Source organism: Tursiops truncatus, chromosome 9, assembly GCF_011762595.2.
Source record: "Tursiops truncatus isolate mTurTru1 chromosome 9, mTurTru1.mat.Y, whole genome shotgun sequence".
In the NCBI taxonomy this organism is placed as follows: domain Eukaryota; kingdom Metazoa; phylum Chordata; class Mammalia; order Artiodactyla; family Delphinidae; genus Tursiops; species Tursiops truncatus.
The window spans coordinates 76,672,894-76,686,123 of NC_047042.1; the positions used below are offsets into that span (position 1 = coordinate 76,672,894).

The following is a 13,230-nucleotide window of genomic DNA, read 5'->3' on the forward strand; positions in this document are numbered from 1 at the left end:
ATGGCATTATAGATGAGGTCAAGGGATTTGTCCAAGGTCACGTGAAGGGAAAGTAAGAAGCTGATACTATAAACAATTCCACTTCCCTTCCACTTCCCAGCAGCTCCCTGCCACGCTCTGAGAAGCTTCCTGACAAAATTCCATGTCAATCAATTTGGCTTTTGCAAATTGCTCTGGGAATTGCTAATCCCTGCTGCCAACTAGCCACTCTAGGGCTCTGATGGGTTGTCAAAATGACTAAGCATGTGTGTTAGAACACTCGTCAGTCCCCACTGTGGGTAGGGGGCATGGAGCCCAAAGCCTGTGTCCTGCTCTCATCCCGCTGAGCCGGGAAGGGAGCAGAGATGCCTGCCCGGGCACCCCCACCTCCCCTGGGGCCCTGGCTGAGGCCCTGTCCTGTCCGCAGAGCCCCAGAGGAGGCCCACCCCGTGGACGCGGCCTGAGGGGAACTGGGCGAGGCCTGTGCAGCCGGGCTCCCTCCCGCCTGTGTGTCGGTACTCCGCCTTTTTCCTCATCCCACCTCCTCAGACACCTGGCTTAAGGGCCACTCTTTCCTTGGACACCCATGGTGTCCCAGCCAAAGGGTTCCCCCTCCCACCTCCTCGGGGTAAGAGGTTAAAGAGGGTTCAATACCAAAAGCCCTGCCCCAGAAGAAAAATAGTCCTGTTGAGTTTGGGGTCAGAAGCAAGGGCGGGAGAGGCAGCCCCACAGGGTCGGTGTGCCACGATCAGGTCGGTTCGGTTTGTCTTTGTGTCTTTTTGCTTTGTTTTGTTTTGTTTTAAACCATCATTAGTGAGATTTTTCTTCAGCCACCAGTGTTGGCCTGGAAGCAGAGGGCTGCAGCCCTTAGTGTTTGTAAAAGAAGAAAGAATACACAGCGTGGCCATGGTTGGGTTTTTTTTTTCCCTCCTTTGAGAATTTTCTTTTGTAAAACCAAATTTAAATACTTGTTTAATACTGAAATTAAAATGAAATTAAAATGGATGAAATAGAAGCTGGAACCCTCCTCTTGGACTATGCAGCCTAAGAACCTCATGGGACTATGAATTCACCCAAAATTTTCATTTGCCATCAGGCCGAGCTTTGAAAGAAAAACTGTTCTCTAACCAGGACTGTAACAATAGTGTAAATACTATTTCAGAGTTGAAAGCTGATGGTGCAAATATGTATATAACGTACTGTATTTTTACAATGATCCTCGCATGACTCTACTCCGCCCCCTTTTTGTACTCCATATCTGTCTTCCAGAAACGTCACCTGCCTTGCCTCCTGTGGTCTCTTAATCCAGTAACTGTATTACTGCCTTTAAAGGATGCAGTTATTTAAAAAGAAAAAAAAGAACACTCGTCCAAGACAGAAAGGACAAAGGAAAATGAAGTATACAGACACACTCACTGATACATTTAATATTAACAAACGACTACTTAATTAAGCCAGAAGAAAATACTACCAATTATATATACCAAAAAAATATATACCAATTATACTCCAAAAATACACTCCATTCAATCCACTTTTAACACAGTGCTGGCCGAACAGCAATGTAAGGAAACAAAATTTGCAACCCCAAATGTCTCTTTGGTGTGTTAATTATTTTGAGCTGGAAACAGTCAAGGCCCAAAAGACTCTTTGACCTTCCCCCTTAGCTGCCTAAAGAATTTATAGAGGGTCTGTAACAGGAAGGGAACTATAACCACAGATAACTGTAGTATGAACTACATGTGTAGATAGGGAGGAACCTAGCAAAATCTGTTTGTTAGAATTCCTCTAGGTGTCCCATTGCCACTGCAAGACCCAGCAAACATTTACCAAACATCTGCTTTTCCATCTCCACGTGAATTGCCTTCCTCCCCTTTGAAGTCCCAAACCACTACCCCCTACATCCCTCCTCTTTAGTCTTTAGCGGAAGATAGTATTTAAGGACTCAGTTTTCCTGGGTCTCCCCCATGTATACATGTTATTGAACTATTGATTTTCTGCTAATCTGTTTCATGTTAATTTAATTTTTAGACCAGGCAGAGGAACCTAGAAGGGTAGAAGAAAATTTTTCCTCCTGGACAGCAATTTTAAATGAATCAACTGACAATCAACAGACGATTCTAATATTCATATGAACTGGGGCTTTTCAAGAGGACTAAGGGGGGAGAAAAAAGGTAAAACTACAAGCAAATAGATTCAAAGTACATTTAGGCCCAGTGATGGCTAATTTATGTGTGTCAACTCCACTGGGCCACTGGGCGCCCAGATACCGTACTTTGTCAAACATTCTGGGTGTGTCTGTGAGGGTGTTATTGGATGCGATTAACATCTGAGTAAAGCAATTTGCCTTCCCCAAGTGAGTGAGCATTGCCCAATCCATTGGGAGACCTGACTAGAACAAAAAAGGCTGAGTAGGGCAGCATTTGCTCTTTATGCCTACTGTCTTCAAGCCGGTCCATTGGTCTTCACCTGCCTTCGGACTTGGACTGAAACTTATACCACTGACTTCTCCCAGCTCTCAGGCCTGTGGACGCCCGCCTGCCAACTGCAGACCCTGGGACTTCTCAGCCTCCACAACTGCATGAGCTGATTCCTTCTGATAGTTATCTATCTCAGATAGATAGATTGACAGACAGACAGACAGGCAGTCTCCTATTGGTTCTATTTCTCTGGAGAACCTAGACCACCTCTCAAGATCAAAATGTAAGCGACTAAATTTTCAGTCCCAGATCAGTTAAAGAGGAAAATGATATAATACTGAAATCAAAAGAATACTGCAGCTAAAAGTCACAAGGGTAAGTTCTTCTAATGTTATGCGTACAAACAAAAGTATGGTATTTAAAGAAAACTATTTGCAAAAAATACCTGCATTTATGTAAATAAAACAGAGCAAGTGTTGGCAATTTTCTGTAAAAGGGCCAGACGGTAAATGCTTTAGCTTTTAGACCATATAGTGTCTATTCAAACTATTCTGCTCTGTAGTCGTAACTGAAAAGCAGCCATACACAATATGGAAACAAATGGGCTCAGTTGTGTTATAATAAAACTTCACTTATGCACACTGAAATTTGAATTTCATAAAATTTTCACATTACAAAATATTCTTCTTCTTTTGATTTTTTCTTTCCAACCACCTAAAAATATAAAAGCCAGTCTTGGTTCATGACCCATGTGGACCCATAGGTCACAATTTGCCAACCTGAGGTAAAGGAATAAAAAATGAACTTAAATTTTAAAAACTTTATAAATAGAGGAATAAAAAACTTTCCTGACCATGCTCTAATATTCCAACATTTCTTGCTGGGCTACTTGTGGGCTATACAATTCCCATAAGGCTTCTATGGGTCCTCTTAGAAGTACTAGTACAGAAGTAGGACAAATCAGACAATGCTGACTTCTGTGTTCTATACGTGTTCACCATACATTTTCATAATCAACTGCTCTTCATGGAAGAAGCATATACTCCGTGAGAAGCAATATAATGGATCCTCTTCAAGAGAAAAGAAGTCCTTCCCTTCCTACAGATGAAGCTGTCCACCTACAGCAAAGATGGGAATAAATCTAGGAATGTTTTCCAAACGATCCCAGGAGACATTAAAAAAAACAGGGAAAATTAATCTTATTATATCCCATTTCATTAACTGTAAAATGATAGTGACGAGATCTTAACTGTTTTCTAAAGTCTTTAAAAGTGATTATTTTTGTGATGGGCTTAAAAAGGGAGAAGGGGGGACGGGTAACTGTGCACCTGATGTTTGATCAATTTTTAAAATTCCAAATATTTAGTTTTAAGAAATCTTTGCTTTAATAGAAAGCTGTCACTATGGTAGGTGCAGACTGCTATCAAGTACCCATCTCCCCCAGATGCCACTATGCACACATCTTCACCAGGAGGGATACATTTCTGAAATAACGAAATGAAGAGGGTGAGAAGACTGCATTCATTTGAAAGAATCTTAACATTCAAACACTCAGTATGATATGTGAGCTGCTATCACCGTGTTATAAATATTGTGAATTTAATAGAATTTGGTGTTTTCTGTTAAGCAACAGAAAAAAAATCCAATTACTACCTTAACAGTATTTTAGTTCTAGTAGGAGACTCTGATATAGAATCCTAGAGAATGGATGTTTTAAAAATCTACCATTTTAACACACATGTGTCAGACACTTAAAAGTGTAAGTATGACCCTATATGGTGAAAGGGAAATTTTTCGACGTCTACATAACAACTAGAAAAGTATCCCAGGTTTTTAAACTAATCTTACATTTTGACTAGAAGAAAATAAAAAAAAAAAGCAAAGGAGCTAAAAACAAAGTATTTGGTAAAGAAAGAAGATCTGTATAATTCTATAATGCCAAGAATATATTCACTTTTTCCAAAGATCACGGAGGAAAAGGTAAATGTATCCAATCTCCTGCAAAATGGCCTTCAAAAAGGTGAGACTGCAGAACAACAGACCAAAAACTTCTAAACAATGGCTCTATAGAACCAATAAATAAATCTTTTAGAAGAAAACGTTAATGTTCTATTGAAAACCTTAAGAAGACAGGGATACGAATGATCTAACCCTGGGTTTATAAGTTTTCTGAACTAATACCATTACTTATTTTCTTAATACAATAGCATCACATTGAAATTACACATTGAAATTACATTAAAAAGAGGATTAATATCTAACTGGGCCTCAGAAACAGGATTAAAAGCATACTGTGGAAAAGCACAAATGAACCAGAAGGCACCCCACCCTTCCCCGCAAAACGTTCTGGGTGCACTTAGCTTTCCTCCACAGTCTGTCTACCCAGCATAATCTGCTATCCTTTGTTTTTATCTGCTTCTCCTGGCAGTGCCTGGAGAGAGTAACACTTCAGAAAACTTCCATCTGTTCTGCAGCAGCTGGATAAAACTTCATTCTCTTAAGAATGAGACACGACAAACTATAACTGTCATCCCAACCTGTCCCTCGAGTTAAAAACCAGTTAGCAAAGAGCCCTGCTAATCATGCAAGTGCCCTGCCTGTCCTGACTTGGCCCCAGTGACTAGTGCAGGGAGAAGTAATCAAGCCTGCCAGACCACATGCACACTACCCTCTAAAAGCAGAACTATTGCGACAGTGTTCACCCTACACTGAGAGTTCCAGAGGACAACTCCTTCCACCACTGTGATGTGAATTTGCTAGAGACCTACAGTCTTTCCTCTTCAGAAATTTGGTATTAGATTTCTGAAATATTTCACTTGATCAACAGGCATTTAACCATGTTTTCTGTAAATATCAATACCTGAAGTAATTAGAAACTAAATGGACACGTACTCAGCTTTCCCCATCCCAAATCTAACACAGTTAAGCAGGTTTCTCCTGACAAAAATATTTCGTTTGCCAAAATGATGTCACTAAGGAAACACCACAGCAGGAGGGGTTGCTCTTCAATGAATTCTCATTGATGAGCAAAGATTTGTCCTAATCTACAGATATTCCCTCATTCAGGACCCAATGTACCACCATGGTGTTTCTATTTAAGTTGGCAAGCAAAGTTCAGGTTTACTCTGACCCAGACTTGGTGCTGATGACAATTACCACCACAACATCCTAAAACTACTCATTATAGGACAGTAGGTGGCTGGTGTATATGCATATAACCAGCTAGCTGGCATTAATGAGGGCTATGAACTCTCTAACAGAAAAAAAGTGATAAAAAAGAAATCAAATGATCAAGCCACAATAATGTCAACGTGACATTAAGTAAATATTTTAATGGACTGTGATTACAAAATGGAAATCGCTAAAGTACACAGAAGCTTAAAAATAAGACTTCTTACCTGATCTGAAACACCAACATGTGAAAGACTGGAAATGGGTAGGATGAAAATAATATGGGGCCAAATTGGAGTGCATTACACCCTATGATCCAGCTACCTTGCATTTTAAAACAAAGTCATCAGTATAATCTTCGTTACAAACTTATGTCAAGTACAGGCATCACATATTAAACTCTATTATAAACAAATTTTACAAAGTAAAAGGTCTAAAGAATTGTTACATTATAATTCTTTTATCCCATAGCTTCGTAATAACCCTTTACCATAACAAGAGGAACTTGTGGTTTCTCAGGTACCTAACACTCTGTATTTTGATTCCAAGATACATACTACTTCCCTTATTTTAACAAGTTTTAAATCAGGATGAGGCTCACAACCACATTTTTGTGATTAAAAGTAATAAAATAATGGTGTACCTTACAAAGATCTTAGATTCAATGAAACATCACATCTGGTTCTTTGAATCCCTAACTATAAAATAACACACACCATGGGCACCACAATTACTAGTGGGCTTTTTACGAGGCAAACTCCTGAGCCCAGAATCCCGTGGAGTGAGGATTAAAACTCCTGCATGGTTACGAAACTCCCCAGGCGATCCTCATTCCACTTAGATGTGAGAACTTCAGCCCAATAGTACACCAATCCAAACACACAGAGAAGTTTGGGGTAGTGGTGGGGAGTAAGTCAGATCTAGGCCAAAAAAGCCCAAAGGTAAAATTCACAGGACAAGGGCTTCCCTGGTGGCGCAGTGGTTGGGAGTCCGCCTGCCGATGCAGGGGACACGGGTTCGTGCCCTGGTCCGGGAAGGTCCCACGTGCCGCGGAGCGGCTGGGCCCGTGAGCCATGGCCGCTGAGCCTGCGCGTCCGGAGCCTGTGCTCCGCACCGGGAGAGGCCACAGCAGTGAGAGGCCCGCGTACCGCAAAAAAAAAAAAAAATTTCACAGGACAAGAATCTTCATTCTTTCCTTAACAATGAATGGAAATCAACCTGACTCTGGGCCAGGTCTCCTTCGGGGGTGAGGAGGGAGAGGTGGGCAGTGAATAAATCTGGAAATAATGTGCTGAGGAACAAAGCAAAGCGAACTCCTGTTTGCAATGCTAACAACAGAGTGCAAAATTAAAACTGTCCCAATATTTTCTTGCAGTTTCCTCTCTACCAAAGCAGAATTTTGCTTAAAAAGTCATAATCCAGTTGAAGAAATGAAATGGGGATCAGATTTCTGTAACTGACAGTACAAACATACCCAAAACAGAAAACAAGACAAAATGACATTTTGTTCCGTCTGCTCCTTCAGAGCTCCACAACTGTCGATTAAACAGCTGTAATGTAACCTACTTTAATGCTACACTATACCATCCAAGAGGAGAAAGAAAGATGGATGAATGGGTAGATGGAAAGAAAGAAAGGGAGGGAGAAACAGACATTATTGAGTACAACAGCAAAAATAAAACTACATGTTAACTATAAGAAGTTGAACATAAGCAGGATAAAGAAGTGTCTAGTTCACAAATCACTATAAAATGAGACGAAAGGCACAAATTTACAGGAGTATAACTAGTAAACTATCTTCATCTCCTCATGTAACTATAATATTTTACATTATATTAGATGGGATGTTACAGGTTCCTATTCTGAATGTTTTAGAATTCCCCCATATATTCACTTCATTTATACGGTCTTTAAGTAGTCTGCAGAATTTCACTGCACCAGGGCAGACATAATTCTGTCAGTCAAACTTTTCATGTGAAGAAACGGAGGAGCAGAGTGGCTCCATCTGCCCAAGGGCCCTGGAGATGCAAGTTAGCAGCCATTTGCAGAGAACTGGTAGTAAGAAGATTCTAGTGTAAAACTTTCTGAACCAATTAAAAAATTCATTTTTTGGTCCTTCGATACAAGCACAGGTCCTTCAATACACATTTAATGATCAACTAACTGCAGAGGCTGAATGGTATGGAGAGTCAAGTAGTACACCTGATAACCATGATACTATCTAAACAAGCCATGCAGAACTTATGATGAAAATTAATGCAGACTCATAGCTACAGACGTCCACATAACTTTTTCTCACTAGCACACAAAAACCCACCAGGGTCCATCAATGGATGAATGACTAAACAAAATGTAATATGTTTCTATACATGGAATATTATTCAGCCATAAAAAGGAATGAAGTACTGATACAGGCTACAAGATGAATGAACCTCTAAAACATAATGCTAAGTAAAAGAAGCTAGACACAAAAGATCACCTATTTTGACTCCATTTACATGGAATATTCAGAATAGATAAATCTGTAGACAGAGAAAGCGGACTAGTGGTTGCCAAAGGTTGGGGAATGGTGAGTAACTGCTTAACGAACATGAGGTTCCCTTTTAGGGTGATGAAAATGTTGTAGAACTAAACAGAAGTGGTGACTGCCCAATACTATGAATGCACTAAATGTCACTGAATTGTACACTTAAAATGGTAAATTTTATGTTATGTGGAATAAATTTAGTTTTTAAAGGAAATTTAAAAACTCACCAGAGACTAGAAAAATAATGAACAGATGAAAATTAATTAGATTATAGATAAGGCAGATGTAAGTAATAAAATAGCTTGAATCAAACAAACAGGCCGATGAAGGAGACAATGAAAGAATACTGATGGGGTAAACTGTGGAAATTTAGAGGCAGTGGAATACAATTTCCTCCTCTGAGGAACATCAGCTGGCTCTATTTTAGGAGCAGAATAAAATTCACAAAACCTTTTAAAGTTCCATAAGATGTTATGGAAAAACCCGAACGAACATTTTGGCCAACCCACTAGCTTTGTGAGGGTCCAGGCTGCCTTATTCACAGTATCCACCTTACCTATAATTACTGGCACATATAGGCACTCTCATATGTCTAAATGAATGTAAAAATTGTTGAATACTGAGACTGCCCATTTAAGACCTAAAATATGTGGTAAAAAAAAAATAACATTCTTATGATTCCCCACAGGGGCTACTTTTCACCATTCAACAATCTCTTTGTCCTTTGACCCTCTTTCCAGTGACTTTTCCCTTTTTAATGTATCGTCTTTAATTATGAAAAGATTAGTTAGTAATTCTGTTTTAATTGTAACATATATTAAGTTTATTTAAAAAGTCACTTTAACCCAGTGGTGCTCAGTCTTATTTTGACTCCCTTTTAAACAGAAGCCCCCTCCATTGGGGATTTGGGGGCGGGGCGGGGGGCAGGGGGGGCTGACTGCATCCTTTTTAAAAATCCTCATTTATGGGTGATTCTGAGAGATCCCCAGGTTGAGAATCACTGCATGAAACTCGTTTTATTTCTTACTATCAAGAAATGCTAGTCTTTAAAAGAGCTGAGAAAACATTACACAGAATCTGTGAAACAAAGCTTCTCACACCTGTATACACTGGAAAAAAAAAAAAAACCCTGTGATTTAATTAGTAAACTGACAGGGAACTCAAGAGACTGGCAGCTTTTAAAAAGAGATAGTTAATGATATGACCAACCCGGATGCTGATTCTGCCAATCTCTTGCTGAATGGCATGAGTTAGTAACTTGTATGTTCTAAATTAAATGGAGATCCCTTTGTACTCAATGATGCACTGTATGAATAACATTAAGGTTTCCCTTCACGTAAAATTGTAAAATGTGACAGCATACCATTAGTCCTGAAAGGTGGTTAAGAGTTCAAGGGGTCTGGGATCTACTGTCAGCATCAACCTCAACCTCTATGGGAGTTCATAATTTCTCAGTAAAATTGGGAAAGATACACAAACGGACCTACTCTATGGGTTGTAAGAAATAAATGTGCATATGAAAGCACTTGACACAGTGCCTAGTAAGCAATCTAGTATCTAGGATCATTGTATTCATATTCTTTTAGGCCAAATAAAAAGAAACAAAGAAAAGGTTCTGTCAATTAAATAGTTTTGTATGACACGAAATTTTAAAAAGCAAAAGGTAGAGGATGATGAAAACACAAAAAATTACAGTTGGAGATCTTAATCTCAATGTCAGTCCAACACTCATTATTCAGATCTAGGGTCACAAATCGTAACATATGGTAGAAACTGTGAGGACAGCGGCAAACAAATGGGGAAAAACAAGAAAAAGAAAAAAAAAGGAACGAATAGCACATCCATCAATGACACCGAATGCCAATGGGCCGACATAGGTTTTAAAAATAAAAAGTACTTCCAACTTAGAAGACACTAAAACTTTACAAGTGAGCCAAGACCGCCCTCCTCAGAGTTCAAATGCAACCTACAACTCCATCCCCGCCTCTTTAGAGCACTCGGCCCCCATTTCCAACACGAGCGGGAGCCCCAGAGCCGGACGCGCGCCCCAGGTGCCAGTCACAGGCCGGAGCGCCAGGTGCAGTGGCCGCCCCGCCCTCCGCGGACTGGCCGCCGTACTGGGGATGCCCGCGCGGGGGCGGCGGCCCGGACCCCCGGCCAACCACGCTCTGGTGCCCTGGTCCTGCCGCGCCCTGCCCTCGGCGGGACGCGCCACGACGACCTGAGTACGCCCAGGCACACCCCGGGCCGGCGGTCGCGGGGTGAGCAGAGGATAAAGGTGAAGGTGGGTGCCCGGCTGCCCCCAGCCTCCCTCCATCCTCCCCGCCCTCGGCCGCGGCTCCGTCCGCCTCCCCGTGCGTCTCACCGGCCTTCCGCCCGCCTCTCCGCCGCGCGTGCCCGCTTTTCGGCCTCCCTGCGGTCAGTCTTGCCGAAGGTCGACAGGAGCCACCGCCGCCTCCCGCTCGCTCCTCCGCTTCCTCCCGGGTTCCTACGGCTTCCCCTCACCCCCGCGAGTGGCCAAGAGGAAGCCAGCTAGCCGCTGGGCCGCCTCCCTCACTTACCCGCCGCGACCAATGGGCCCCGCCGCCGGGAAGCCGCGCCCGCCCCCTGGCGGTGGAGGACCTAACGGTCGCCCCAGAGGCCGGAGGGAGGGGCCGTAGAGCTGAGAGGGAGGGCCCTGCGGCCCCGCCCCCCGCCTGCGCTGCGCTTTCGGGACCTGCCACGTGGGAGCCGCAGGGGCGGCGGCCGGCCGCACCCCAGAAGAGGGCAGATAGGTATCGTCTATTTCTACCACACGCCGCCTTGACCCACACTTCCATAATCCCCACCTTAAAGGAAGAAATTTTAAAGTAATCAGTCCCATTCTAGAAGTCCACCAGCTAGGGTATACGAGACGGTCAGTTCAACGTAAGGTCGTAGGCGAGTTCCTTTTGACTCCTTAAAAGCTAACTAACCTACGGTGAAAATACTACCTGTCGGAGCGCTAGAACGTTGGTAACCCCAAATGTCTGACCCAAGGAGAAAGGTAGTGCTTGTATTTTGCACCTCACTTTTGTTTCATTTATTTAGGAACCCGACAGTTAGAAATGTTTTTCTCCTGTACACACCTTTTCCCACGATTGTGCTGTTAATTGAGAAGTCAATCCAAGTCCCACTATCCAAAACTTGAGAACACAAAATAGTTTCATAATTCCGATACATATTCCAGAATAATTAATAACTATAACTCTCATCATTAACTATTATTAGGTAGAATGTCGGAACAATACATGGTTGTAGAAATTAAATTGCATTAAAGAAATAATAGGGTCTAACCATAGTTAGTCTTCTACCAAGTCTTAACTTTCCTGCAAAAATATAAAACACAGAACTTAAGTAATAGCTATGAATTTGGAAGTTTGTGTTCCATGGTAGGAGGAGGAAGCAATAAATGCATTCTGAGAGCCTTATTTTGCTTGGACCTTGATGGGCCTTTGGGAATGTATTCTCATTTAATGCTCACAACTCAACCGAAGTCAATATGATCTGTATTTTGCTTTAACAAATCAAAAAACCAAGACTCCAAAGTTGAGTTTAAATCACTTGTTCAAACATATAAGGTAGTAAGTTGTGAAGTTGGAATTCCAGCCTAGTCCATCTAGCTCCAAACGAACAAGGCACTTTGTTTCTTATGATACCAAAATACAACATGTACTGTCACCATGCTTCCCCTAGTTCCTCAGGTCCCACTGAAAGAATTTAGAAGCCTCTTGATTAGGGAGGTCAGGCCATATTTGTGAAAAAAGTTTTTTGCTCCATAACCAAATTGGCCTGTATGAAAATGACATATGCTATATTCTTATAGCACCACACTTGAAACAATTTCTGGACTGAAAGTGTGTTGAATATCCAATGACCATAATATGTAACTTAGAACCCTTCAGTAGGTAATGAAATTAATAATAGTGGGTCACAACCAACATTTTGTTGTTGATTCACTGAAATAGAATAGAACAAAAAACATCAGAGTTCACAGCACAACTTGAGGATAAGTATTGTTTCATGACACATTTGTACAGTGTTAAGTGTGGTTGAATAGGCTACAGTGTCCTGGCCTACAATGTAAATTATATTTTTTCATAGGGATTGCAATGTTTAAAAGTTGGTAAATCACTTCTTTAGAGCAGCTGTTAATCAACCAGTTTTTTCACCTACCTTTTTACTTGGCAAGAGGTGGGGAGGCAGGAGAAATAGTCAGGATTAGTGATTGCATTTAGTAAGACTACAGAAAACTTTGCAGCTCCAAGAGGCTTAATCCAAAGAAGTGTTGCTATGTTACATAATAGGTAATGATAATTTATATTTTTAAAGCTGATATTTATTATTATTTGTTTTGTGCCAGACTCCTAAGCACTTTATATATATTTACTCATATAATCCTCACAATAATCCTATAAATACAGAGAAGAAAAGTGCATGACAGAAAGAGAAAGTTGTCCAGGATCCTGCTGCTAGTATGTGGCAGAGCCAAGATTCAAACCCACATGCCCAAAATTCAAACCTCAAAGCTCACTCTTGTCTATACTTAAAAAGAAAATTAATTCTCTCTTCAATGGGTACAGGGTTTTATATAAAACTATAATTTATACTATGCTATTTCCCACATAAAGATTATATAATATTGCTAAAGGTTAAACTTGATGAAAAGCCTCAGAATATTAATTGGACCCATTCTCAAGCAGAATATTTCATTTGGCATCAGTTATCTGTACATGGAGTCGTAGACTGCCTGCAAATACAGCCACCAACATTCCTCCCATTCCTGTAAATTCATGCCACTTTTACGTAGAGTCTGTGTCCCTCCTCTGCAAACTAGGCTGGCCCTGGGACTTATTTTGACCCACAGAATGCAGCTAAAGTGCTGCTGTGTAACTTCTGGGCCTTGAAGCTTCCATTTTCTTAGGATCCAGTCATCACATAAAGAAACTCAGACCAGGCTACTGAACGAGAAGAAACTACGTGGAGAGAAAGAGAGGCCAACGCAGAGCAACTAAGCCCGTGCACCACAACTACTGAGCCTGCACTCTAGAGCCTGTGAGCCACAACTACTGAGCCCGCGAGCCACAACTACTGAAGCCCACACGCCTAGAGCCC

At 41.5% G+C, this 13,230-nt stretch overlaps 1 protein-coding gene across 1 annotated transcript in view; it reads right to left on the reverse strand.

Moving 5' to 3' along the window:
* FAM3C (FAM3 metabolism regulating signaling molecule C) overlaps positions 1-10,640 on the reverse strand; it is a 56,280-nt gene extending 45,640 nt beyond the window's left edge. The window contains exon 1 of the mRNA XM_004318393.4: positions 10,463-10,640. The gene's annotated coding sequence lies outside the window, so the exon portion shown is untranslated. The remainder of the gene's footprint in view (positions 1-10,462) is intronic.
* Between the last annotated feature and the right edge of the window lie 2,590 nt (positions 10,641-13,230).